At 39.1% G+C, this 27599-nt stretch overlaps 1 long non-coding RNA gene across 2 annotated transcripts in view; it reads right to left on the bottom strand.

The window, feature by feature from the left end:
- LOC146767539 (uncharacterized) overlaps window positions 1–27599 on the bottom strand; it is a 56247-nt gene continuing 28648 nt past the window's right edge. For both annotated transcript variants that reach the window (XR_014954723.1, XR_014954724.1), the window contains one exon: window positions 1–27599. This is a non-coding gene — a long non-coding RNA (uncharacterized LOC146767539).

Here is a 27599-nt window from a genome sequence, read left to right as displayed (position 1 = left end):
TCAATCCCCAGCAGAACAGGACACTCCTCAGTGAGAGATGGTAGTTTTCTCTTTCCAGAGATTATACATGCTCCTACAGATCTTGCATTCTAGAATCTTATGTGAAGAAATATTCTCCATCCTTGAGGCAAATTTTCCCTGAACCATCACAACCCAGCTGCCATCGCCTTTTCACCATCATGAATGTGGGCTGCTATCATTTTCAGTACTTTTGCAATCATTCCTTTCTTTCAGGAATGAAAAAATTAATAATGCTTTGGCAAAGAGTTGTGCTGCATCCTTTAAATGAATGATGCTGAAATTTGTTTTGTAATCATGAAATCATGTAATCACGGGGAAAGAATAATTCTTGTTTAGAGGTGAGAAGCACTGACAACTGGATTCCATTCTTTACCAACCTCCTTCTCCTCCCCAGCCATGAGCAGAACATTCTCTTAGATTGACTGTCAGAGCTATAGCTTTGATTATGGCTTTTTGGAAGACATGTAGTTCCTTTCATTTTAAATCTCTGCCTTAACTGCTAGATAACCATCATTCCATCTTTGTATCCACCTATAAAAAAATAGCAAAGGTTTTAAGGAAGCTAATAAAGACACTTTCAGAATTTCTGTATTTTATTGATTCTGGTGTTATTGTGACTGTATTATTAATGCTTACATTATTTGCATATAAAAAGTATGTAGCTGACTTATTAACATATATCAGTGTTTGTACAATGGTGACAAAACTGTACCCACGTCATGAAAAATTCATGTGGTCTGTTAGAAAATCTTTATTGTTCAATAAATTAGAAGATTTACCCAAACATATGCACTATATTCAAATGTACAGTACCAGCTCTTTGTGCTTCTTAAATCTTACAACAATTGTTTTCTTAAATTTTGAGTTCTCGAGTGATTTTATTCCCTCAGAATCTGAAATGTTTTTGTCTGTAGAAATATTTTTCTAACCCTCATGATCAGAAAGAAAAACATTAAAGCAAAAACAATAGAGCCTCCAAAAACAGAGATCTTAAGCCTTTTTTGATATAATGGTGAGAGATACAGGTAGAACTGAAAATTTGAGCAGGTTGCACCACATTATTTATAAAAAACAAAGAATCCTCTTAAGTGAAAATCAGTGTGCTCTTAATGGCACACTGTAATTAAGTTGCTCTGAGTCTGCTGTACATTTAGACTATGACCATTTCATGTCAATTTGGGAATATAGGGAAGTCTTAAAGATGTGGCAAATGGCCAGAGAGCAACAACAATTAGAAACAGCACTTTAAAATATGGAGCTATAAAAACATGTGGGTATAAATGTTCCCATTTTCAGGGCTGCAAAAGAAATTTTTATTGAAGTCAAAAAAAAAAAAGAAAGGGGAAAAACAAAATACAAATTCTAATGAAAGCACTTTTCAGACCAGCTATAATAATTAACCATAAAAATGTAGGTTATGGATACTTTAGATAGCATTAAATCCTCCTCAAACAAAACTTGTGGCCACAAAAACCTTATTCAGCAATATGGAAGAGAACTTTCTTCTTGTCTAGATAAACATTTCATGCTTTTCCAGACAGCCCATATTTCCAGACAGCCCACTACTGTGTATATATCCCTGTGAGTGATTTTTCTAACTTGGCTTTTCTGAATGTGCAACATTTGGAACTCAATATACACATACTGCAAACACTCACACAATACACAATGCCAGATCAATATTTCATGTTTACAAAATTATTTTTTCGGCACAGCAACACTTTATGTCCTCTAGTCCTTCATCCTCCCTGTCAAATCCCTAACACAGAAAAGTCATTTTCAAATTAAGAAGTCATTTATTTCTCCTCTTAGGTACAGTAATAGTTCTCTAGTTGTGATGTGGCATGACTCAGTATGCAATGAACCAAGCAAACCTGGGCCTCCCACTTTGCTGTGGTGCAGTGGGCAGTTCTGCCAAGAGCTCCGTGGCTTTCCTCATCTTAAGCACTGAACTTTTGATCAACCCTGAGGGAAAAATGTGAGGAAAAAATAATGGGCTCTGAGGTCTTTCTTAGCTTGGAACAAAACCTCTTCCAGGTAGCAAAGGAAATAAACTAAAAGGCTCTGGTAGTAGCAAAAGAATTTGCTTCCTTCCAATTTCTTTGCCGGATTGACTACAAAATCTTTATATGGTAGGTGAGACCAAAACCTATCCTGATAGAAACACACCCTACAAATTCAGGAGAGATTCAGTCACACACTTGGGTGCAGAGATTTACAAAGACTGTGTGATGAGTTGTATCACATCTTATGGTCAAAAGGTTGGAGCATGTGGATGTGGTCCTCAAAGTGCTCCTCACGGTAGCCCAAAAGTGACTGTGGTCACTGATAGAGAACTAGGGGACCTACAGGACCGTGCTGTGCCTCAGAAAGATGGATGGAAAAGTGAGTTAAATACTTCCTTTCCCTTTTTAAGGTGGAGGGACATACACACAAACATTTCGGTTTTGCTGCACCAGAAAAAAAAGCTTTTCTCTACAAGAATGATCAACAGAGCATGAAAGGGTATGATTAATTTTGTATGAGAATATATAAATTTTTATTATTTTTCTTGATCTTGAGAACAAATAAATTCTGAGAATCTGAAAAACTATGGACAGTTTCTCAAGTGTGCATGCTTATCCCAGTCTCCATGCTGCAAGTCCTTAGATGCAATACACTAAACCAGACTTTTTCAACCAGTGGCTCTAGTGGCATTTCCATAATGCCCCAGTGACTTTTGAGCCTGGCTGATAATCTAGGATATTTTACACAGATTTGCAATTGTGACTTCAAGAATGCAATATCTGATACAAAGTGGGATCACAATAATGTTCATTCTTTGCCCAAGACTTCTGTCAGAGGTGTTCTGTGCTTTAAGGTAAAAACTATGTCTGAATTTTAGTGCTTGGGTTTCAGTCACATGACAAAGAAAGCCTCCATTTGTAGGCAAACTTCTAAAATAACCAATTCCCATTATTTTGTTCTCTCCTTAAAGTTGCAACACTTTCTAGCTTCAAGCGTTCAAGGAAATCTTTCCAGAGCAAAGTTCTTTAATCATAAATATAAGCACCACCTGCCTCATGCAAAGCTAAGCGTTGGAAACTATCCATGTAACCTGATTCTGTGAAAACTGTGCTTGTTTCAAAAGTGGCCAGAGATAAATGGGATTCATGGAGAAGGAGGAATAGGAGCTTGTCAAGAAATTGCAGTTTAACATAACACATGAACAGGACATGAGAGAGTCACAAGTTTTTGTTATTTGTTTACCTGCACTTCTGTTTCTCTCACCCCTAGTGTCATTAAGTTTATACATTGAAGAGGGTAGCACATTTTTATTTCATGCTATGATACTTGGTAATAATCTAATAACCCAGAAAATAATGGCACTGTAGGGGACTGAATTCTGAATACTTCAGAAGGGTCAGAATACATGATGTTTATTTTAAAGAAAGCACAGGAAAAAAAAATGCCTCAAAAATTATACTAATTATGGAAAAAAAAGCTACTCTTCCATTTCTTATGGCAGAAGAAATTCTAGACATAAAAGCTAAGGAAAATAAAAATAAGTTAGGTATTTTTAATCATGCCAGCATACTTTTTTTAAATATGACTTCTTTAATCTCATTTGAAGTAGGCCCATTAAACCTAATGCACTGAACATTATGTGATCTGAATAAAATTGTGTCTATAGAGCTAGGCCCTCTAATGCAAAGTCATAAGGAAAAAATATAATAAACAAAGTCATTAATTCAATGCATCATCACTTCACAGTAGCTCAACACTTCCTGAGTGCTATAAATTTTTGTTGCTTCTTTTAACTATTGCAACTGCTCTTATTGACATAAAAAATTACTAGGGTAGTGTAAGATTTTTGGAAGCTTTCATATAACAATCTCCTTACAAACTCACAAGTAATCAGTTTGTCTGTGTAAAAATGATAAAAATATGTTCTTGGATCAGATGCCAAACTTCCTTTCAGATATTTTCTCTTTGATCTTCAAATGTACCTGTATAGTACAACTACGTATACATCTGTTTCTCAGATACAGTGAAGATGCAGTGTTATTCACATTGGAAAGATAATGGGTTTTATTCAGACCTACTCTTTAGTAGGTCAGTCCCCAGCCTGTGCTGGTACTTGGGGTTATTCCTCCCCCCAGTGCAGGACCTTACACTTGCCCTTGTTGAACCTCACTAAGTTTCCCTCTGCCCAACTCCAGCCTGTCAAGGTCCCACTGAACGGCAGCAGAGCCCTCAGGTGTACAGCCACTCCCCCAGGTTGTGCCACCAGAAAACTTGCTGAGGGTACATTCTAGCCCATGGTCCAGGTCGCTGATAAACAAATTGAATAAAACTGGACTCATTATTGATTCCCAGGGAGTGCCACAGACAGAGGCCTCCTCCTCTGCTGACCACAACCCTCTGAGCTCTGCCATTCAGCCAGCTCTTGATCCACCTCACTGCCCATTTACCTAACCCACGTTTCCTGAGCTTAACTGCATGGATATCATGAGACAGTGCACAGCCCTTGTGAAGTCAAGGTGGCCAAATCCACTGGTCTCCCTCGTCGATCCATCACAGAAGGCTTGATTGGTTAAGCTTGATTTCCCCTTGAAGAGTCCAGGCTGACTATTCCCGATGACCTTCATTTCTTTTATATTCTTGATGATGACCTCCAGAATGACCTTTTCCATAATCATCGCAGGGATGGAAGTGAGGCTGACTAGCTGATTGTTTCCTGGGTTCTACTTCTTGCCCTTTTTGAAGATACAATGATGAAGTAACATTGGCATTCCTCCAGTAATTAGGCAGCTGTCCCATTCTCCATGATTTTTCAAAGATTGTGGAGAGCAGCAGAACAAGAACATCTGCCAGATCCCTCTGCAGTCATGGGTGTATTCCATCAGAGCCCATGGGTTTATGGGTGTTAAGTCTGCCTAGCTGATGACTCATACAACCCCCAAAATACTGATTCTTCTTTTCCCCAAAAGAGGATATCTGTAAGACCATCACCTAATTATGATAGTTGACATAAAATGAGAGGAGGACAAAAAATGTTTTCTAATTTCCTCCCATTAAAGCCCTTCCACATTGCATGGAATAATATTCATCAGTAAGGAAAATGAGACCATGTGTGATTATTAATGCACTTAGCTTGTACAGAGGCCTCCCTGTGGCACAGAGAACCCAGATTCCAGTCCCTGCTCCTCCTCTGCAATTTTCCTCCTATGCAATTTTGCAGTTATTCAATGTCATTGAAAAACTGACCTCTGTCTGATACCACAGGCCTCTCTCGGCATAGATGCATCATATTGTTCCACAAGTATTGGAAATACTCAGCAGCTCTCCAGATAGCCATGTGCTGGGAAATATCTGAATACCAAAGATTAAATAACACTGCAGAGATATAATTTATTACTTTTTGTTTGGCTGATGAGTGTGAAGAGAGGTGATAGACAGGTCAAAGTGACTGTACCTATTACAATAATTTTCCGACATGCAACTTTTCCTCCATTCTTGAGACTGTAGAAGGTGAATGACATGATATCAGTTTTTGTTTTTTGCAGTTTTTTATTGCCAGACATTTTTAGAGAACCTGGGCAGCTGTACTTCAAATGTCCGTGATGAAGGAAGGTGGAGGGGATGCTGTGAACTGGTGGCAGACAAGTGTCAATGCGTGTTCAGTGAAAATGTAAGTGATGAGCAGTGAGGGTCCTTTCTGAACAAAACTGGCCCACTTTTTCTTCTCTCCTGCTGACAAGACAAGCATCAGGAACTTTCATCAAGCCTGCCTACACTCAGGGAACATCAGCAGGAAATTTAGCAAATAATTAGCAATCAGAGTTTACTTGTGAAGAATCGAGTTGCAGGAATCCTTTTTTTCCATCTCAAGGTAGCGGGTTGATAATGAGGAGTTCCAGTCTGACATAAATCCTTGTTTTCTCATTGCCTCTTTTTGTGTTAGTCTGAAGATAACAACTGAAAAAAAAAAAAGAAAAAAAAAAAAGAAATCCCACTCATCTTTCTAGGTCTGATTTTTTGTCCTTTGATGAGGGCACTCAGCATGGTTAGTCTAATTATTTTCTTCCCACTGTCTCTTATTGTCAGCCAAAATGACGAGTTTGCATAGGTAATGGTTTACACAAACTGCTTGCTCTCTCAGCCCTGCCAAGATAGTCCTTTCAGGGGGCCAGCTCCAAGTGGAGGCTGTGTAAGAGATCAAGTACCCACAATTTCCACTAAGTCATTAACAAATTACAGGCATATATTGTGTATTAGGACTAGACCCTCTCTGTACAGCTCAAAGCCTAATACATTAAACTCTGTCTAGTGCATCATTCTCTCAACCTCATTAAAGACTTGCTTACTTTTATCTTGCACCCAGCATCATACTAGGAGAAGGTAATGATGGTTAAACACATTTAACACCACACCAGAATTGTGATGCTGTTGGTAATGGAAGAGCTATCTGTCAATTCTGCTTTTCCAGGGACACTAGGAGGGTGGCAAACAGTCACCAATATGACTGGTGGTAATCAGCTTAAGGAATAATGAGAGACCTGTTTCTACCTGAATCATCAGTAAGATTCCCAGAAATTTTAGAAGGTCAGAGATTTCCAAAAATATTTCCATGCATTTTTCTGCATGCTTGCTTACATAGCAGGCACAAGAATTATAATGCCAAAAACATAAAAATTACTACATATATCTATGTTGAACCCTTGCCTTGGAGTTAATGGTCTATTTACAGAGTGAATAACAAGAGTCAGGTTCATTTCCCATACAGCTCAGAGCAGTTTTTTTTAGGTTCAGCCTAAGGTACAGAGAAGGTATGGAGAAAGAGTGGTGCAGAGTTTACTGGGAGAGGGAGTGGAGTCATCTGGAATAATTTGGTCCTGAGAATATATATGGTGTACAGCTATGTAAAATCTGACTTCCTGAAGATTACAGAGGTCAAAATTGGCAGGATGTACACAGGAATTTCTGAAATACATAATTTGTGCTTTTCAAACACATTTTACAGATTGTGACTTATATTGTTACTTCTGAGCTGCCTTTTTCCCATGGTCACAAGTAAAAACTTTTGTTAAAAACAAGATACATTTAAATTCAAGGTACACTGTTGATTTCACTTCACATTCCCACTAGACTACATTTTAATTATCAAATAAGCATCATAAAAATAAAATCAAGACAGGTTAAAATAAAAGCTGTAATAACTGTCATTAATATTCAGGAAAAATTCCATTTTCTTTAAAAATAATACATTCGCTGTTTTAAATAGATGTCATTTTCTAATTATTAGAGATAACAAGAAGCAGGACAGGAAAGGAAATATTTGCACAAGACAAACAAGCTGACCAGACTTGCATCAGTGGTAGCCATGGTGCACAACCAGCCTCCTCCAGAAGCACTACTGACAGCTTTATATTCAGTATTTGCCTTTTCAGGATTATTTGTAATCATATAGTGTCTTTCACCTGAGGGTCTCAAATGGTTTAAAAACAGTTTAATCTGTCATTGCTCACACACTGCTGGAAGGCTTGCTCCCCATTCTCATAATCCCAGCTGCCAGCCTGCAATCCATCTCTGGGTAGATTTTCAAACTGGAGCTGTCATTCCCAGGCATAGGAGGTGTTCCCTGAACACAACCCTAAAGCTCCTTCACTGATCTCCCTCAAGCCCTCTCGGAAAATAACCTCCTGTACCCAGTTGTTTGCTCACTTCTCCATGGACAATAAGTTGCTTGAGGTAGGCATGACTTTTTTTATTCTGAGTCTGTGAGCCATTTAGAAGTTTAGGTCCAGGTATGTAACTTCAGACTCCTAGATGCTATGACCTTGCAAATATTCTAGAAATAAGTAATAAATCTGACACATGTAAATGATCCTTCCAGATGTGAGGAAATGAGAAGCCAGCACTCAGTTAACTTAGAGTACTTAATCACACAGTCTTTGAGGATACTTGAGCATACCCAACATAGCTGAAGGTGCAATTTGAGTGATAAATTATGGAGTGCATAACAGTAATTTTTAATATTCACAAACTCAGTCTATTCATGTTCAGAAAATCACTCTCTTTACATGAGACAGAAGTAAATGACCCCTTGGATACATGACAACTTTTACTACTAATCTAATATATTTCCTAGGCACATAACACTGGAGCATTGAGGACCAGAGGTACCATCCAGTGAAGTGACTGGAGGGAGTCCCATTGAATTGGACAGAATTTAAATCAGGCCTGAAGCCAATTAAGAAAACTGGACATTGCTTGACCAGCACAGCATTTATGCTGCTTTCCAGTGTCTGACCATATTCATTAAATTTTAAATGGAAACACTTTTAAATTGGTGCTGACACTGCTTTAGCACCATAGCACTGTGAAATTTTCACTTACAATTGGCTTTTAATTTCTGTGATATTGCTATTAAGAGTAATGCCTATTTTTTGGAAGGGTAATACGGAAAGAAATTACACAGTTTGCATTAACTCTGCCGTTGTGAGCTGGTAAATATCAGCAGATGCCTTAATGAGGCAATGACATGAATTCTGCGTGCAACTATTTATTCAGCCTATTCATTATTGACTTTATATAGTTCTTTGCATGCATTTAAAAAGAAGAAAAAAAAAATCATCCAACACAATTCTCTTGTTAATATCAGGCATGCTGTAGCAGGGTTTTGGGCTTCTCCTTTTGACTCACTACCCCTCCCATGACAAAAAAAAAAAAGTCTTTTTCTTTCTTAATTCATGGCTCACAGCAGATAGATGAAATTTTTCATTAAAAATATGTATCTTCTTAGTCAGGTTGATAGACATAAGCAGCCAAAAGGCGCAGAGGTACTGAATCTGACTTATGTCAATTTGGAAGGTAGTAATCTCACTAAAAGGTCATTACTTGTTATTTGTATCTTAAAATGCCTATATGCAAACATCCATAAGCATCCCAAACTTGATGTCTGCTTGTGAGTAATCAGGGAAAAGTAATTTGAAAAGTGCAGGTGGGTGTCTCATCACAACTGTAAAAGCTGACTATACAACCGACCATGAGAAAGAATACATTAAATAACTGCTTAAAAAAGAGACCACATAGCAACACATTTTAACATGGACTGAAAAACAAGGTAGTAATAAGTCTGCCTGTAATATCTGTTTCATCTGTACTTCAGGGTGATGCCTCATTTATTTTGAAAATTAGAAATACAGAGTTTTTATAAAATTTAGGGCTTTCTATTCCACTTTCTCTGTTTTAACATATCTCGCATTTATTGCTATCAATATTTTGTCTGTGATCAATATGAAGACAGCAGGTAAGGAAACCTGTCATCTGAAGGGTGCTGCACAATGAAATGTTGTTTTGATCAAAATAGTAGTTTGTTATTTTGATGTGTTTTCTGTCCCATAAAACTGTGCTTAAATCTGCCAGGAAACATCTAAACAAAAGTAGACCAAAAAGGGAGCTGGTGGAAGTGGTTTTCTCAGCACTACAATTTTTTTTGTTATTACAAAAATGTCTCATTCTCTCCTGAACTCAAATCAAGACCTTTTCTTCTGTATTTGATTGACTGGCAGAGAGCAAATAAGTGGTCACAATGCTGATATCAGAATGACCAGGAATCTGAGCATCCAGGCAGTCATGTAAGAAATGGGTATTGTGGCTTCTATTTTAAAACTTGTTCTACTGGAACTGAAATTAAAATCCCTGTTGGTCATAGCTTCAATTTCACATATCTCGTACTTATTTTTCAGCCTATTCATTAGCTTGTTTAGAACCTGAAGTCAAGGGGAATTTCAACAGTGACTTTAGTGGGAGCAGTGTCAGATCATTAAACCTCAGTACTTTTGGAAGTATGCTTTAAAAGCCATCCAGAAGGGAGCCATGGGAGCGAAACTAAATGAAGTGACTTTACCTTACTTCAAAAGCTCAGGGAGACAAAAAAAAAAAAAAAAAAAAAAAAAAAAAAAAACCCTGCTCTTTTTCTTTTTCTTTTTTAAATGCAGAATCATGTACAGCCTGAAGGAAATATTTTAGGAACTCAGACCTCAGACAACTGGAATCCTGCTCTGTGATAGTGTTCAGTATGATATCAATGCCGAGTCTAATCGATTGCATGCTTACATCAGCTCTGCTACCTGATTAATTAATTTGCTGATATCTGGTGTTCTCCAAATCAGACTAATTTCTACCAGTCCAGACCTGAAAATCATCCTTTTATGTTTTTTAGTTAAATTATTCTTGCTGTCTTTAGTGTACCCCTTTATTTCTAGCATGATGCCAACTTGCAGAACAATCCTAATATATTTCCCTTGGTCCTTTGGACCTCTGCTTCCTACTTCTCTTTGTCTTGCATGCTACCATCATTATTTATCACCTTCCTTCACCTGGCTTTTTCTCTAATAATAATTTTGTTGTCATAGATACTTGAATTGTCCCTGATCATGTCTTATTTCCGCCATTTGCATCTTCTGTAGTATTTTGTTCTGTATGTAGCAGTTCCAAGCTTACTTCCCTCTATCTGTTGCTTCTGCATCTGGAAAGGGTTGATGGCTTTATGTAGCCAGAGACAATGCATTGCTCTACCATCTGAACCATCCAGCTTTGTAAAGAATACGAAAAGTTATGTTAAAACAACCTTCCTGCAAAGTGTTTTACATACCAGAGGCTGAGCAGTGACTTTGATGGAGGAAAACCTGGGAAGTCAGAGATATCTGACATCAGCAGGGCTTGAGGGCCTGTTAAGTTTTAGTCTGTTCTTTCAGTATTTGGGATCTCCTGGGGAAAAGGAATGCCTCTTGCTGCCAGTGTTCACCAGGTTTTTCTATTGAATGGATTCATTGGTTTCCCATGGTATGTCCAAAGAGAAGAGAGAAAAGTAAATCACTTCTGCCTGTTCCCACTTAGCAGTAACAAAACTGTGGGCCTGGGAATTGCAAGCAGACAGCCAGATTTTGAGCTTCATTTCCCTTCTGTTCTCTGATGCAGATTTTTTTATGCAAGTACTTTTTGAAGCATCAGCCCATCACCTTTAAGTGCTTCCCTGATCACCTGCTGATCTCTCCAGCCTGTCTTTTCTCACCAGTTAGGGCAGCACTAGACCTGCAAGTGATTTAGGAAGAAGAGAAATGCTAACGGAGAAGCAAATACATGTTAATGGAGAAGCAAATACAGATGGGAGGTATTGGACCTATTTTCTCCCTTCCGAAACCAAAAGGCAAACATACATTATGAGTCTGAATAACCTTTGGACAAAGCAAATCACTACCTGGGAAAGCAGAAAATAATGCCTTTAAAATATTGCCTTGACATTATCTTGCAAAATGGTGACTATTAGGCCTAAAGATACTTCATAATTTCTGTGTCCTTTCTGAAGGAAAACATCTTTATTCCTCAGAACCATCTGAAGGCTTGTCAGCCTGAAAGAATTTACTGCCTATAAGAACAATTTCTACCAACTGTAATGGTTTGCCTAATAAAACTTTATCTCTTCTTGTATACCTTGCTGAACACCCCAAGCAATGGTTACAGAGAGGTGTGTGAGTCTATAGAGATGTGTGCAAAAGGCAGAATGGCTTAGAAAGCCTGCAAAATGCTATTTTCTTTATAAGGCTCTGTGGAGATTTGCAATGGGAGACCTTGATAATAAAGGTCTAAGTTGGCTGGTGTAAGTTGGTGTAAGTGCATCACTGTAATCAACTATGGCCTAATATTATGGTAATAATCACTGTTACCCAAATGTTGGATCTGGATGCAAACCAGGAGACTCCACATTTCTTATTACACTACAAATTTCTCCCAGAAGGGCATGCCTGCCAGACCAGACACTCGACTGCCATGCCTGGGTCTGTAACACTGCCTCCTGGTTAGCTGTGGCAATCAACTGCTTTGTTTTTTCTGTTGAATGCCCACCAGTCATGTTCATCTCATGTTTCCTCTGCTGACAAGTACCAGGAGTAACTCCTGCAAGAGGTATATCTCAGCTGGTTCAAAAGCTAGATTAAAATAAGTTATAAGAATTTATGGAACTTAAGACCTTCCTTTGGATTTCTGGAATCATAACAAAACTGTCCTCCAAGAACACACTTTTCTAGGAGGAATAGTGGAGTTTGAGTCAGTGACAGAAAGTAAACGCCACATCAGCGTGATACAACAGCAACAATATTTTGAGATGATTGATAAGAAAAGCACTTCCCGGAGGTGATTTTGGCAGGTGCCCGTTAATTCTGTTCTCCAGCTGCCACTTTGAGTCATAAACCTGCCAGGAAGAAGGGAACACAAGTGGCCACCTACTCCTTCCTCGGAAACAAGCTTAAGCTGATACATTAACCAGACTAAATGTGTATGGCCTGCTTTTACATTTCCCCACTGAACAAGATTCTCTTACCAGCCTCTTTGGTTTTATTTCTAACATTCAAATCTTCTTTGCAGCCCATTTAGTTAATTTGTTTTTTCTTTGTAATAACTTTTTCAGTTATTCAAAAACTGCTACCTTGTCCCACACTTACCCTGCTCTCTCCTTCCTGTATAAAAGCATATTCTTTTAATGTATTCACAGCCCATGTTAATTGATCATCTGATATTTTACTGTTCTTTTTTGGGCTCTCTTTAACTGTTTTTTTTTTTAATGGACACATTATTCAAGGCAACAATTTCTGAAGACAAAGAGAAGGAAATAGATTTCTCCTTTGTCTTCTGTATGACAAACTTACAGTACCAGTCCTATAATTACAATATCCAGTATGTAAATACTGCTTTTCCACACTGTTTTCCAAGTCTTTGTCTTAAGAAATGTCTTTCAGTTTGATCCTAGAATAAAACAAAATCTTAACTTGTACCCCAGCAGGCCTATTTTTAATTCTGTTGGGAAACCCCAATTATGTCTTTGTTATGCTTACAGTCTTTTTGAAAATTACACTAATTCTCAAAATGCCATGGGAGAAATTCTGTATTGCAGGATTTTAGGAAAAAAAGTTTTCTATTACCATTCTTTGACTTGTTTAACAAAAGACAAGGGCAATGGACTCTGTCATTTGGGGCAGCAGATCCCATCCTACAGTGAACTTCCCATGTTTCTTCTAAAGTCAATACTGGTAGCTCTCAAGACACAACCATTGCCATCAAGATGAACATCCATGTCTTTAAGTATCAGATATAATAGAAAGCAATGAGTGAGAAAAGTTGGACAGTAAGACACAAGACATCTAAAAGCTGCTGGACTTTACCAAGTCTTTTCTAATCCTTCATGAGAAGGTTTCATGAGCAAAGTGTTACATATCCATCTCTTTTCTACATTGGAAGGGGAAAGTGAATTTTTCTTCACAGAATCACAGAATGGATAAGGTTTAAGGGACCACAGACAAGTTGAACTTCCCTGCTCAGGCAGGGCCATCCTGGAACACATGGCACAGGATTGCACCCAGATGGTTCTTGAATATCACCAGTGAGGGAGACTCCACAACATCTCTGGGCAACCTGCTCCAGTGCAGGGTCACCTGCACAGGAAAGTTCTTTCTCATATTCAGGTGGAACTTCCTGCAAATCAGGCTTTGCCCATTGCCCATTGCTATTGCTTGGCAGCACTGAGCAGAGCCTGGCTCCATCCTCCTGCCACCCTCCCTTCAGATACTGACAGACATTGATGAGCTCCCCTCTCAGTTTTCTCTTCTCAAGGCTGAACAGGCCCAGCCCCCTCAGCCTTTCCTCATAAGACAGCAGCTCATGTCCCTTCATCACCTTCATTGCCCACTGCTGGACCTGCTCCAGGAGCTCCATTTCTGTCCTGTTCTGAGAAGCCCAGAACTGGACACAGCACTGCAGATGTGGCCTCAGCAGGGCTGAGTAGAGGGGCAGGATCCCATCCCTCAACCTGCTGGCAATGTTCTCCATAATGAACCCCAGGGTACCATTGGCCCTCTTGGCCCCCAAGGCACTGCTGGCTCAGGGACAGCTTGCTGTCCAGCAGGACACCCAGGTCCTTCTCCACAGAGCTGCTGCCCAGCAGATCAGCTCCCAGCCTGGACTGGTGCCTGGGGTTATTATTCCCCAGGTGCAGGACCCTGCATTTGTGCTTATTGAACTACAGACTTCTTTTCTGCCTATGTCTCCCATTTGTTGAGGTCCTTCTTAAGGGCTGCACTGCTCTTGACTGGGTTTATTTACACTCTGACTACTGGTTCACCAAGAAATGCTGTATGGACAGCATTCATGCAGTTTCAGTCAGAGTATCAAGGGAGCAGTTCTGCTCAAGGTATTGGCTTGTGTTAAAGAGGTTGAGTGAAAGAGTAAGACAAAGAAACTATCCTGAGGCTGTTCTTGTGTTACAACCTTTATAACAACAATCCAACAATCTTACGTTTCCTTAAAGATGAAGAGTAACTGAACACAGGAAAAATACTCTTGGGAAGATGGATTTAATGGCACAAATTTTACCTGTTTCTATCTTGGCCCAGGTGCCAGAATTCTTCCCTGAATCCAATGAAGAGACCAGCTTTCCACCATATCTATCCAGTCTGATGGAAGGCTTACAGCTGAAGCAATTTCATTTCTTCCTAAGTGTGACCCCAGGATCTGGTTAGATGCCATTTTGCCTGATACAGACAAGCCTTTAGAAGTGCTTCATCTTCTCTGTCTGGACAGACAGTGAAAGTTACTGTTTTATTGAAACTGTAATAATGAGGATGGAATTGTCTTTGAGAGGCTTTTGTTGAGTAGAAGCTATACATTCCCACTTTCCTTTTACTCTGCAGAATACTCACTACTGTGGCATTAGCCACAGAGCAAAAGGTAATATCTTTTATCTTTTTCTTTGTCTCATTAAGAAAACATCCCATCTCTTTGCCATTATTCCTTCTTTTTTGGTCTATGCAATTAATACTGAGGTCCTTGCAATGTTGTGTTTCTCAGACCATATTGGAAATCAACAGTCAGAGCCACAGACTTAGGCAGAAATCCAGGTCCCACCATCCACCAGCAGGCCAAAAGGAAATGCTCATCACTTCTTTCTGCTGTTCACTCCCTTGACTCTGGTTTCTCTGACTTTCTTACTGAAACAGTGCTCAGCCCCCAGCACCATGTATTGCTCTGGCTTTGAACTTGCTATTGACCCTAAAATTACCAGTTCCATCTTTGTAGAAGGTCATTTTTTTCTACTTAGCTGGTAAGAAATATGCTGTAGGCCAAAGACTTACCCTGTAGAACCTCTTAACATCTGAACAAACTTCAGATAGTCCTTGGTGCCAGAAGATTGTCTAGCTGACAGAAATACTTGAGGAGCAAAAGAAGGAAGCCACAAGTAGGTGGAATAAAATCAGTAACTCTGAATATTTAAAATTATTTGGGGTACTTTGAACCCTCATTAGAAAATACTTAGAAAAGTTACTTTATATGCTGAGTGTTAATAATTTATTATTTAATATTATTAGTAATCATATTAACTTATTTAAAAAATCAGAAATATGCTAGCCATCATATTTTAAAACACATGCCATTTCCCTACCCAAAGGAAGGTATGTAAGTTCCATGCAAGGCAAATTTCATGTGAAAAGAAGGTCAGACTAGGCCAGTTTACAACTTCAGAGGAACTCACTATTTCACACTGGCAACAAATCTGTTTTTCCAAGTTCCTTGCAAGCAATTCAAACAGAGTCAACAAAATATGTTTGATTAAACAGCAAAGAAATTGAGCACTTCTTTCCTTAGAGAGGCTCGAGAAATGGTATGTCCATGGGAGTGGTTTCTTCCACATTTTTAAGGTGATAAAAACAAGGAGAGACAGTCAGACAGATTTAAACTTTGCTTGATAAAAGGATTCAAGTACATAAATCAAACATATTGTGTGAAGCAAAAAGCTAAGCTCCTTCATAAGGAGATCCTGTTCAGTTTGGCACTGTAGGAGAAATTACACAAACCATTGCCCACACAAAACATGGCATAATGAATAAAATTTGTCTTGAATTATTTATTTTTAGTGCTTTATTTTATCTCCTCTATCTTACATGGCCTAGAAATTGTTCTTGATGAGAGCTTTTTAAGCATCTGAGTCTCAAATTAAAACAACACATTAATGTCTTCTATACATAGAGGTAGAAAGATTAGACTGAAGTGCTTAGAAATGCACTAGATTCAACACTTTCCACTAATGGGACCACTAGTGTGCACCACTTTGCTGCCTTAAAATATAACCATAAAATACAGTATTCTTGCTTGCATGATGACTGAATAAAATTTAATAGATGCAGAAGTGACAGAGCAGAACTAATCCTTTCTAAAATACCAGCGCTATAATAAACCATGTTGGTTTTGAAATCTGAATAAAAACATGTCTTGCAGCAAGACCTTAAAGAGTGGAAAATTAAATGTAGTGTGGGCCATACATTTCAAATGGCCACATTACCTGTAACTGAAGGTAATTTTTCTTATTGAGGAAGGTTTTGTTGTTGCGATTTTTTTTTCTTTTTTTGTCTTTTTGTATCAGAGCCCAGTATCCCTTTAATACCTTGAAAAAGCCAAGCCTTCCTGTCTGTGGTAACAAAGAAGTGATCCTCCTGAGTATGTCTGTGCTGGGCTTCTATATCAGAGAGGATGATGAGTGATCTTCTGTAAAAATGCCACCACACCTTAATAAGTATCAGTGCAGCTTGCTTGTGAGCCCTTAGCCCATCACAAACACCACACCAAGTTTAGCCTTTAGTGAAACCTGTGCCATGATCTAAGAATCTACATGTAAAGAGTTACCAGAGCTAATGGTGGGTAAAGGGCATGACAAAAAAACAAGGTAAATACATTGCTCATTTAAGCACTTAAGTCTATCTACAGTGGTCCAGTCTATTGCCAATCTGGTGGACTGAATGGACATTCAAACTGAGATCTGCCACACTAAATCACTAAACTTCCTCTTCTATTTCAGTACTTTTCTGCACACTAGGTTACATTATAGAACTATCTCATAAAGGGGAAGAGGATAGGAAAAGTGGTGCAAGATGTATATTTACTTTTAAAGACAAAAAATTTACCAGCATCTATGGGTGGTACTACAAGTTTTGGCTACATCAACTTGAATATCCTGATGAAAACACTATCTAAAATTAGTAAGGATAAGAAAAGCTTCAGAGAAAAATTAACTACTGTACTGAATTGGTGTTCATGAATTGCATACTGTGATATAGTAAAAGAGAACCAATTCTAAACTTATTTTGAATATAGAAAACAATCTTGTGAATGTAGTTCAGGCTAAGTTCTCCTATGACTATGCCTAAATAGGCCATATTAGATATTTCCTTAAGCATTTTTTATTTGTTGTCCCCTACACCTTGCAGAAGAGCTCAGAAGATGCACTGAGAGCACCTTTCTGACAACAGACATGGAAAAGTGACCATGGGAGCCATCTGAAAGCTTATTCCTTCATAAAAGTCACAGACACATGTACTTCTATCATTTTAGTCACTGCTTTCTTCAATATGTCCTTTGTTATCACTGCAGTCCAAACATGCTATTAAGTTTCTGATGTTCTGTAACTTTACTGCCTTAAGAAGATTTGTAAGTAGCCTTTAAATTATGCATCTAAGAGGCCTCAGAAAAAGACCTTTATGTTTTCTTAGAAGAGAAACAAAAATCCAATGAAAGTCTAAGGAAAAGCAGGAGAGTTTTCTCCCTTACCATACCTATCACCCCAGGGAAGATGCCCTGCAATCATAAAGATTTGTGTCCCTCTTTTGAAGCCTGTGATTTCTGCTCCTCCCCTCTCTGGATGGGTGAAGTTGACCTCTGGTAAGGTTTACCCTCTGTTCAGCACCAGAGCACACACTGATTCAGAGACAAGTCTGCTGTAAGTTTCTCTCAAATATTTAACTTTCATTTTTATGAGGAAGCTTATTTATAATGGAGGTAAATGGAACTGCACCTGCAATGTAGATTATCTTTAAACCCATCCCTCCAAAATCCCATCTCCCACGGCGTAAGAGGCAAAAGAGAAATGTAGGATCCCTGCCTAGGTTTGTCTTACATCTCAGTTTCATGATTTTAAGATTTATGACCTCTTTAGAGACCTTCTAGTCATGTCTCACAGGCACTGAAATGCTTTATCAAGTACTTTATCTTCATCTGGTCTTTCCTTCTTACCTTGCCTAACTCTGTGGCAGCACTAGAGGTCCATATGGGGGAACAACCAATTTTTTACATCAAAATCTTCATTAGCAGATGGGGAAGTCTTCACTCCCTTTCTGTGTAGTAGAGAAGTAATCTGTCTCCTTACTTACCACTCTCTCAGACTCTGCTTCTTTGTGCTTAACATACTTTGAGTAGGATATTCTAAATTTGGTTTTGGCAGGAGAAAAGGAGAGGAGATCCTGTCCATAAAAGCCACATATAATAGCTTGCTGAACTCTTACAGGGAAGCCAGTCAGACTCCAAGATGCAATAAGTTTCCCTCAAAATATATCTGATTACGTAACAGGTTGCTATATTAAAAATTAAATACGGCTTGAAATATACAGCAATTTGCAGGCACTAGGGAACATGCCTAATAAAGAGAGTGCATTAGCTGCTTCTGCTTTCTGAAATCCAGTCTATAAATACTGTAACATCTTCCTATTTACTTCAGTGTGGGAGGCCCAGACTTTGTGAACCTGCTTGTTAAAATCAGCACTCAGTTCAATTTGAGTGACATTTTTTAGCTGTGCTTTGATGTTAATATTGGTCTAATCAGCATCTGAAAATTGCTGATCAGGTCCCTGGGACACTGTACCTTGTGCATTCTCTAAACAAAGCATGAATGTGAAACTCGACCCTTTCAGGAAGAGTAACAGGACCTGAGCAGGATCCTAAGCTCTCCCAGGGGCCATGCAGCAATTCATGGGACTCAAGAGTGTCACACTAATTTGGCAGAGGTTATGCTAACACTTCTATTAACCCTCCAATGCAAATCAGACATTTCTCAGAATTGTATGGAACTGCTTTCCAACAAAAGTCAGGGAGACAAAGCCAGTTCAGAAACACCCTACTTGGTATCACCACCACCATCTTGTGGTTCCCAAACACACTTAAGAATCAGGCCCCTATGGGCACAGTTCTCACTGAAAATCATACACTGACTTCAGTATGAATTCACATGGAGGCAATTCAAAGACCCTCTGTGCTCACATTTCATGGAATAATTATTCATTGGAAAGGTGAGCAGGGAAGAAGGAGTCAATAGACAAGCTCCCAACTTACCTTTAGAGCAAAGTTCCAATCCCTCTCAAAGTAGCTGTTCAAGTATTTTACACAAAGAAAAGCCCTACCAAGAGCCCAGGTCCTTTGGTTGGTGCCCAAGACAAGGGCTGAAGATGTGAGTGGCCTCTTCCCTCCAGGGCAGAAGGCTTTGACCCAAGGGTGGGCTCAGCCCATGAGGCCATGGGCAAAGAGGAGGCATTGCTGCAGGTGGTGCCCTGCAGGACCCTCTGCTGCGCTGATGCCCCACAACAGCAGCCCAAAGGCAGGCAAACCCAGCCAGGTGCTTTGCATGAGACAGGCACAGAGGATGGTCTGAGGATCAGAGAGGGACCAACATTCTTCCACCTAGCTACTCTAAGATGGGTTAAAAATTTTTAGGGCGCTGTCATGTCACTCCTGTGGTGTGCCTCCACAGCACTGCTCTTTTCCAGCCATGCAGAAAGAAGTTGTCCGTCCAGTACTTTTCAGGAGTACTTTGACCTTTTATTTTTGTAAAGCTGCATGGGAAATGGTAGGTATATGAATGTGTCTTAGAGAAGTTAAATGAAACAACTGTGCATTGGGCTTGTGCAGTTTCCTTCCTGTCACATTCAAACCCATCAGCAGCCTGGTCCAAGCACACACAGGGCTAGGTTAGGGAGCTCATCAGGCATGCTATCCTCGCCTTCTGACTTCCTCTTGGAAATAAAAACGGTGGCCCTAATGAGAATTAATTAGGGTTGGGGGTGGAGAGGGGGATCCATCATGGTTTTGTCTGTGTTGTTTATTTTCTGTAAACCCATGGAGGGAAAAAAATCATATTACTTCTCTATGCAATATAGTAAATGTAATAAAAACTGAACACATGGTAATTAGCTTCTCCATTAAGTATACCAAGCATAGACAATAGCAATCGTGCAGTGCTGATTACAGACATTATCCTTGCCTGGACTTTTTTTTCCCACCATTCAATCAACACTGCTAAATAGAAACTTCAGTGTTCAATATTATAAGACACTAGCTGGCAGTTATACAAAGATGCTTTACACAATGTCATCTGGCTGCTTGCCTGATTCTCATATTACCTTCCTGTCTTGCCTTATACGCTAATACGCATGGCTGATTAGAAGAAAAATGCAGAAGCTGCTTCCTTCTCGTCTTGCTTTTTTCTCCAGCTTCGTGCCTTGAGGGAAAAAAAGGAATCACATTTGCTAATTTATCCAGCAGTGCTTAACCTGGGAATGGAACAATTCTCTTTCAATTCCTCATTAGTTATAACTCATACACAAACACTGCCTTGCACCAGACTAATTGGGCAGTCTTTGATTCCACTCTGAGAGAAATGGTGATTACTGTTGTTGTACAGGAGTCCTCTAGTAGCCCTGCTAAAGAGGGTCTCAGAGCTCAAAATAAACATTTTCATGGGCTGTACAGTATCCAGAGGTCAGATGTCTGGAAACAGGATTTCAGACTGAAAATCCCAGAAGTTCCAATGACTCTGGAAAATGTCGAGGAACTCCTTAAGTGACTGCTTTTGGGTGGATTTGCTGATATCAGTAGGTCCCTTGGGGAGTCACAGTAGAGTTTATGCCAGTTTCTCGAGGAAGATAAGCCTTCTCGTGGGAAGAATAATTTTCACACTTTGGAAAAATGTGGGGGTTTGTACTGCTGTTTACATATTTCTGTTTTACTCTTTGATATCTTATGGTAAAGCTATATCAATACAGATGTTTTAGAGCCAGGTTTCTCAGAAAAACATTCATTTTTCCCTGACTATTTTAGCCAGGTTGAATTTGAAGTCTAGTCAGGTGTCTAGGATTTCCAGATGTCTAACAGCCACATCAGAGCAAATTCTGTATATCTGAAAAACCCGGGCATGCATATGGACATGTTTTAGAGCAGAATAATCAGTGCCTAGAATGTCTCAGACACATGTTCAGGTGCAAGTCACCTTCACAGCAAATGTATCACAAGCCCAGTAATTTCCCAGCTCCTCAGTGAACCTTTCAGGAAAATAATGGGGGAAAATGTAGGACCTTTATATTAAGAATAGGAATTTTTTTGCACTCATAACTGGTATATCTCTGCATAGGTATAGATCAAAGCCTACAGGCTGGAATCTTCCCTTGCAACTTATCAATAGCTCTGGAATCAGGCTGCTTGCGAAAATGTGGATGCTGTAACAAATGACCTGAGTGCACATAGGGCAGCTGACTCTGTGTCAGACAGGATCTCTTCTTTGAGGATTGGTCACTAAGCACTGCAAACAGCCAGCAACTGAAAGTGTGAAAAATAATTTTCCCAATTTTTTCCACCATCACAACCAATACACTTCAAAGTTGTCTAAGAATTTAACACTGGAACTTCAAATTTACACATGCATACATAGGTATGCATATGTAAAATTTAAATACAAATGTGTTACTATACATGAAAATGTGTTGGTGCTGTACAGATTGGAGAAACTTTAGGCAACCTACAAACCTCTTCCCTCTCTTTGTGACTGCTGTACCCAAGCTTATGCAGATGGCATGATATACAGGCAAAGTTCAGGACTAGAAACTAAGCACCAGGGGACTGAAGAGTCTCCTTGAAATAACTTTTTTTAAATATGTGCCTATGAGGGTAAGATTCCTGTGGATAGAAGGTGAATCCTAGGATTTATGTGCACTACAGCAGAGTTTCAGCTGCTTCTGTAGCCTTAACTCAATGGCACAGAAAAGTTGGGCTGAGGACACCTCTGCTCATCTGCAGTGGCTCAGGGATCCTGAGTGGGAATTATTCAGTTTTGATTCAATGCAAGAGATATGAAGTGTTGCAATTAGTCCTTCTATTCAAAGGTAGTGGTGGAAGCAGCTCACAGCCAACAGGATTGTACATCTCTAAATAATATTTCAAATATCAGGACCCCCCTTTCACATACTTAAGGTTTAAGCTAAGCAGATCTGCTTTTGCCAGAAACATGTTCTTTTGATAAGTTCTCCCCCCATCAATGTGTACATAAAATGCAACTTCACTGCTGGTGCTCTTCACACATTATGGTTAGCCAAGAAAAAAAGACAAAATACAAGTGTTGCATTTAAAAGTATACTTTAAATCCTATCCAAATTATACACTTTTTCAAAATTATACCTACACTTTAGAGGGTGATACAAAATCCTGCCTGGTCAGCAGCACATGGGATTGCTTCTTTGCCATGAGTAGAACAATAAGCAGGACCTCAAGCACCCCACCCCACTCCTACTGTTAGAGAGTAACAGCTCAGTGCTTAAAGAAAGCTTTAAGGGATGTCAATCTGCTGTGTCAGACATCAAGTGCTGGTTTTTTCCTTAAGAAGACATTGAAATTAGGTTGATGGATGGAGACCTCATAAAAATTAGGTTCACACTATGGTTATGAGATGTGTCTTTTTTACAAATCTCCTCTCACTTGCCTTAGCACTTCTGGCTCTTGCAAAGGCTGTAGCACTGATCATGAGTTCAGTCTCATCCTCCATGCAGGTCACTTACAGAATTCAGAGAGTACATTTTAAATACAAGGCTGCTTAAATATATGACCTCTTAAACCAGTATGTGAGAAGTTGTTGATGTTACCCACAAATGCTTTAGACCTCAAACCCAGCCTTCATGCCCCAAAGAAGACATGATCAGACACCCAGTTTTCATGAATTTATGAGTGCATTCCTGCAGAGGAAGTACCTGGTGCTATAGTGATCTTCATTAAAAAAAAAAAAAAAAAAAAAAAAAAATCTAGGCCTGGTGCAAAGCTAATCTGATTAAAAGATACAGTGATATTTTTTAAAACAAAAATGTAACAAATTAGTAAGGAAATGATTATATTATTCTTCAGTGTGCATCTTCAAATTCAAGCTTGGCATTTTTTAATAAAAACAAGTTACTTGTCTCAGAGAAGAGGTAACTGGGTAATACTTTGTGATTCATTGAGATGATTATTTGTCTCAAGATAGGCTGGATTCTTTTCAGTTCTGAAGAAAAATACATCTATACATGTGTAGAGCATGAATGAATAAAACCACATATTCACAGACACCTGGTCCTTCAGCTCAGCGCAGGTCAGAACAATTCCCACAAGACACCTTGCACTGTGTTCCTCCTGGCTTCTCCACCACCACTGCTCACATCTGCTTGCATGTACCCACCAGGTAAAACATTCCTCATGCATCACCAACCCTGCCCAAAATAAATAAATGGTATTTAAATAAATGTGTTTTGAAGGGCAGCTGTCACATCCCTCAAGTTCTGTAGGCAGCTGAGCACGTGGCACTTGTTCAGCATCAAGATTTGATATTGAATAAGCAGTTACTCTTCCAGCTATCTACAGGACTTACTGGGATTTAGATGTCTTGTAGGTACTTGCTTTAGATTGTAGGAGTTAGTTCTTCCAATTTAACTGGAAAAGAAAAATTAAAAAAAAAAAAAAAAGAAAAGGAAATTAAAGTTTCCCGTTTCCCCTAATTAGATCTTTTTGTTACCTCAATTTTAATCATACTTTTCTGTGGAAATGGCTGCTTCTTTACATTAGCTAGTACTTACAGAAAATTTCTTCAAAAAGCATTTTACATGTGCATCAGTGTTTACTTTGGTAATGTATTTTGAAGCTTCCTGCAGACTTTTCATGGTGAAATATCCTGTTCTTGTACATCTTACAGTAATCTTATTAAATGATTTGCACCTCTGATTTATTAAGTCAACATAAGGCATAATATGACATCAAATTACATCTGACCTTCTCTGTTCCTTCAAAACCACACTCCATCAGAGATATGTGTGTTTTACAGTAGATATCTTTTACTTTAAAATGTGGTCACAAGACAAAGGTTGCCAGTATTACCTATCTTATCTGCAGGGCAGCTGGTAAATGCATACCCAGATTGCTATGGTCATTTTTCTTCTCCCTATTTTCAAGCTAAAATAACATTATAGCTTATAAACTACAACCAAATAAGGCAGTGAACTCAGACAATGCTCAGGGGAGATGATAGAAAGCCTATCTCCTCACAAATTAGCTACAGTCATTTAGAATCTATAATAAAATCTGGCATTTTGCCAGTTTCTCAGCTATTTAATAAAGGGTTATTTAAACCACTATTGAGATTTTTTTTTTTTTGGGGGGGGAGGTGGGGTGTTTAGAGAAACAAAGAATGACTTTGAATTCTTGAGCTTAAATCAGTAGAAGATGCAACTCTGAGTTAAAAGAGGTATTTTTGTACTGAGCTGGCATGAGTACTTTGTCCTGACAGACTGTTTTCACACAGTAAAGCAGATTCTTTTGGACAAAGTTTAGCACAAGGCTTTAATGCATCAGGCCAGAGACAAAAACACAGTGAGGTAATGCCATGGGATAACACTGAAATATTAGTGAGGAGAAAAGCTAAGAGCTGGCAGCCTCAGTGCATCAGGCTGAGGTTTTATGAGCATCTGGGCAGACTGAAGGGATGACCAGTGCCAGCAGGAAAAGCATCTCCCCTTCTTTCTCCTGCCACACAGCTCTCTCCGTCCTGACACTAAACAGGAAAACATGCACTAGGAGCTGCTTTTGCACCTGTCATCTAAACAATTTTTCTCTTGGGCTGTCCCAGCTCTGAGCACAGATACCTGACTCTTCTTTACCCTGGATCTAGACTTAGGTTACACCAGTAAAGGAGTCATTCCCATCCAGGACGAGCTAAAATCCACTCCAGCTTAAACATTTCATATCTCTTCCCAGCATGCTCTGAACATTGGCACTTGGTGGGAAAAGGGACATAAGGACACTGATTCCAGCTCTGTGCCAAGCAGGAACTTACTCACAGAGAAATGGAGTAAACACAGCATTTATAACAGGAAGATGCAGTGCTACAGCTGGTAACAATAAAAGAAGCTTTACTGTATGAAAAGATCAAGTTTTACATCTGTATAATCTAAATCAGGTTGGTTTAAATGCTAATGCCTTCAGTTCTGCAACACATTTTCCTCTTAGTTTAATATTGCCTTGGTAGTGTGACCTTCAGCTTTTTTCACAAAACCCCTTTCTCTAGTAATTTGGTGAGAGAAAATTAAGAATAAAGCTCTTGTGTAGGAGGACTACTGGTATGAATAAGCTTTTTCAGAATGTAGTACTGAATTTTTCCCAATTTGCATTAATTTTTCAGTGTATTTTGTATATAGGCCCAGAGCTTTGTGTGTATTTTAATTACATCTCAGGATATAGTGTGCTGGCTCTTGTTGTTAATGTTGTCAGGGACATAAAGTTGATGTTAGGCAACAAAAGACTGATGGAAATTTACCACTATTTTAGTTTTTTCTAATTTATATATGACTCACTTGGTTCCTTGCTCTTACACTAATGTTCTTTCTCTACCAACAGGGCTGATAAATCTGATGGCCTGAAAACCAAAAAGAATGAAACAAATATGTTTAATTATTCATATGAGGAATAGGTTTTATTTTATTTAACAGCTTTCCCTCTCAGATAGCTTATTTCTAAGAGGGGTTTGTTGTTGTTGTGTTGGTGTTTTTTTTGTATAATTGAAATAGTCCAAAGAAAGGAACAGTGAATTTCACAGTTGCTTTTATTTTGTTATTCAATTTCTTATTCTTTTTCCAACTAATGTACCCAGATTCTCTCCACATTTATTTATTTATTCTTATCTTTTATTTTCTATGTCTATGCCTGTGGGTTCAGGTGCTACATTTATCCTTCACAGAACTTAACACATCAGGGTACTGACCTAGTGAGTTATTCTTGCAATTTAAATCATATTCTGGTAGAATCATCAAACCATTTAGGTTGGAAAGGGCCTTTAAGATCACTGAGTCCAACCACTAACACAGCACTGCCAAGCCCTCCATTAAACCATGTCCCTTAGAGCTATGTCTGAACGTCCTTTAAATGCCTCCAGGGATTCCACCACTTACCTGAAAAGACTGCTCTAATGCTGGACAAACATCCTATGAAAGAAAAAATTCCTAATATAAATATTTCCAATCTAAACCTGCCCTGGAGCAATTTGAGGACATTTCCCTTTGTCCTGGTTGCCTGGGAGAAGAGACCAACCCCCACCTGGCTGCCAACCACTCTAAGGCAGTTGCAGAAAGTGATCAGAGACCCCTGAATCTCCTTTTCTCTAGGCTAAGCAGCCCCAGCTCCCTCAGCTGCTCCTCATAAGACTTGTTCTCCAAACCTTTCACTGGCCTTGTTGGGCTTCTCTGGATTTACTCCAGTACCTCAATGTCCTTCCTGAACTGAGGGGTCCAGAACTGGACACAGCACTCGAGATGTGGCCACAGCAGTGCTGAGTACAGGGAAGGAATCATGTCCCTAGTCCTGCTAGACACGCTGTTTCTGCAAGGTGGTGAGAAAGGTTCTGAAAGGAACACATTTTCAATGTTGTCACCATTAGAAACTGCCTGTGATGATTATTTAGCTCCTTGTTGCCTACTTCTTAAATACCCTTTGACACCAGATTAATTCAGGAGCAACTTTTTTCATCTTCAGAACTCAAAGCTGAGCAAATTGTAGTGAGTATCATAACAAATATTGAGGCAAAACCTTAAACTTGATAAAGTTTCAACCTTTCTAGGCTGAAGTGCAGTACTTTTGCTTATTGCTGTTTTTATTAAGGCACAAGTGTTCTTTGGCAATTACATCAATTTGATAGATTTTTTTTTTTAGGTTTTTTTTTTTTTTTTTTTTTTTTTTAGTTTTTGCATAATGTATTTGTGAGTAATGATTTTCATTACCCTGGTCACGACTCCACTGAGACATTAACAAACATTTTTCCTTGAAGAGCACAGTTTGGTAAGCAGCTAACTGTTAATACATGAACTAGAGGAAATGTAGTTGAGAGAACAGAAGCTGCTGTATGGCTGGCAGCTATAGATGTACCTTTGAAAGTGAATTTGCAGCTGGACTAGATAATCTATGCAATTTTCTGTTGCCCCAGGCCCAATATTTCATCCAAATAATGGTTGCTTACTCAGCACTTGAAATAGAGCACGTGTGCACGTGAGATTTCAGAAGAAATGCGCCAAGGAGCTCGCTCAGCCAGAAGTGTCAAACTGGATTCAGGCTAAACCAAATGAAAGTTTGTCATTTTGGCCTTCATTATAGCAGGGAAGTGAAAAAAACAAGTCAGGATATGTGTCATGTAAATATTTGTGTGAAGCTGACCAATTGCAGATGAACTGAGCACAGGAGCTGAACTGAGCTATGACTTTGTCAAAAACAAAGTTAGTCACCATTACCATGACCATTTAGTCACCATTACCAACCATAGGGGGAAATGACCTTGTGAGTGAGGAAGTAGTCAGGGACTGAGTCTGGGTTCAGTTCCTTGTTCTGCCACAGGAGCTGCGTGTGACGGGATTAGATGGTAATATCCTGGCTCAGTAGGGCAGGTGATTTTT

This window comes from Lonchura striata, chromosome 4, assembly GCF_050655825.1.
Source record: "Lonchura striata isolate lonStrDom1 chromosome 4, ASM5065582v1, whole genome shotgun sequence".
Taxonomy (NCBI): Eukaryota; Metazoa; Chordata; class Aves; order Passeriformes; family Estrildidae; genus Lonchura; species Lonchura striata.
Note: the sequence above shows the minus strand (reverse complement) of the source record. Positions and strands in the feature narration are given on the sequence as shown.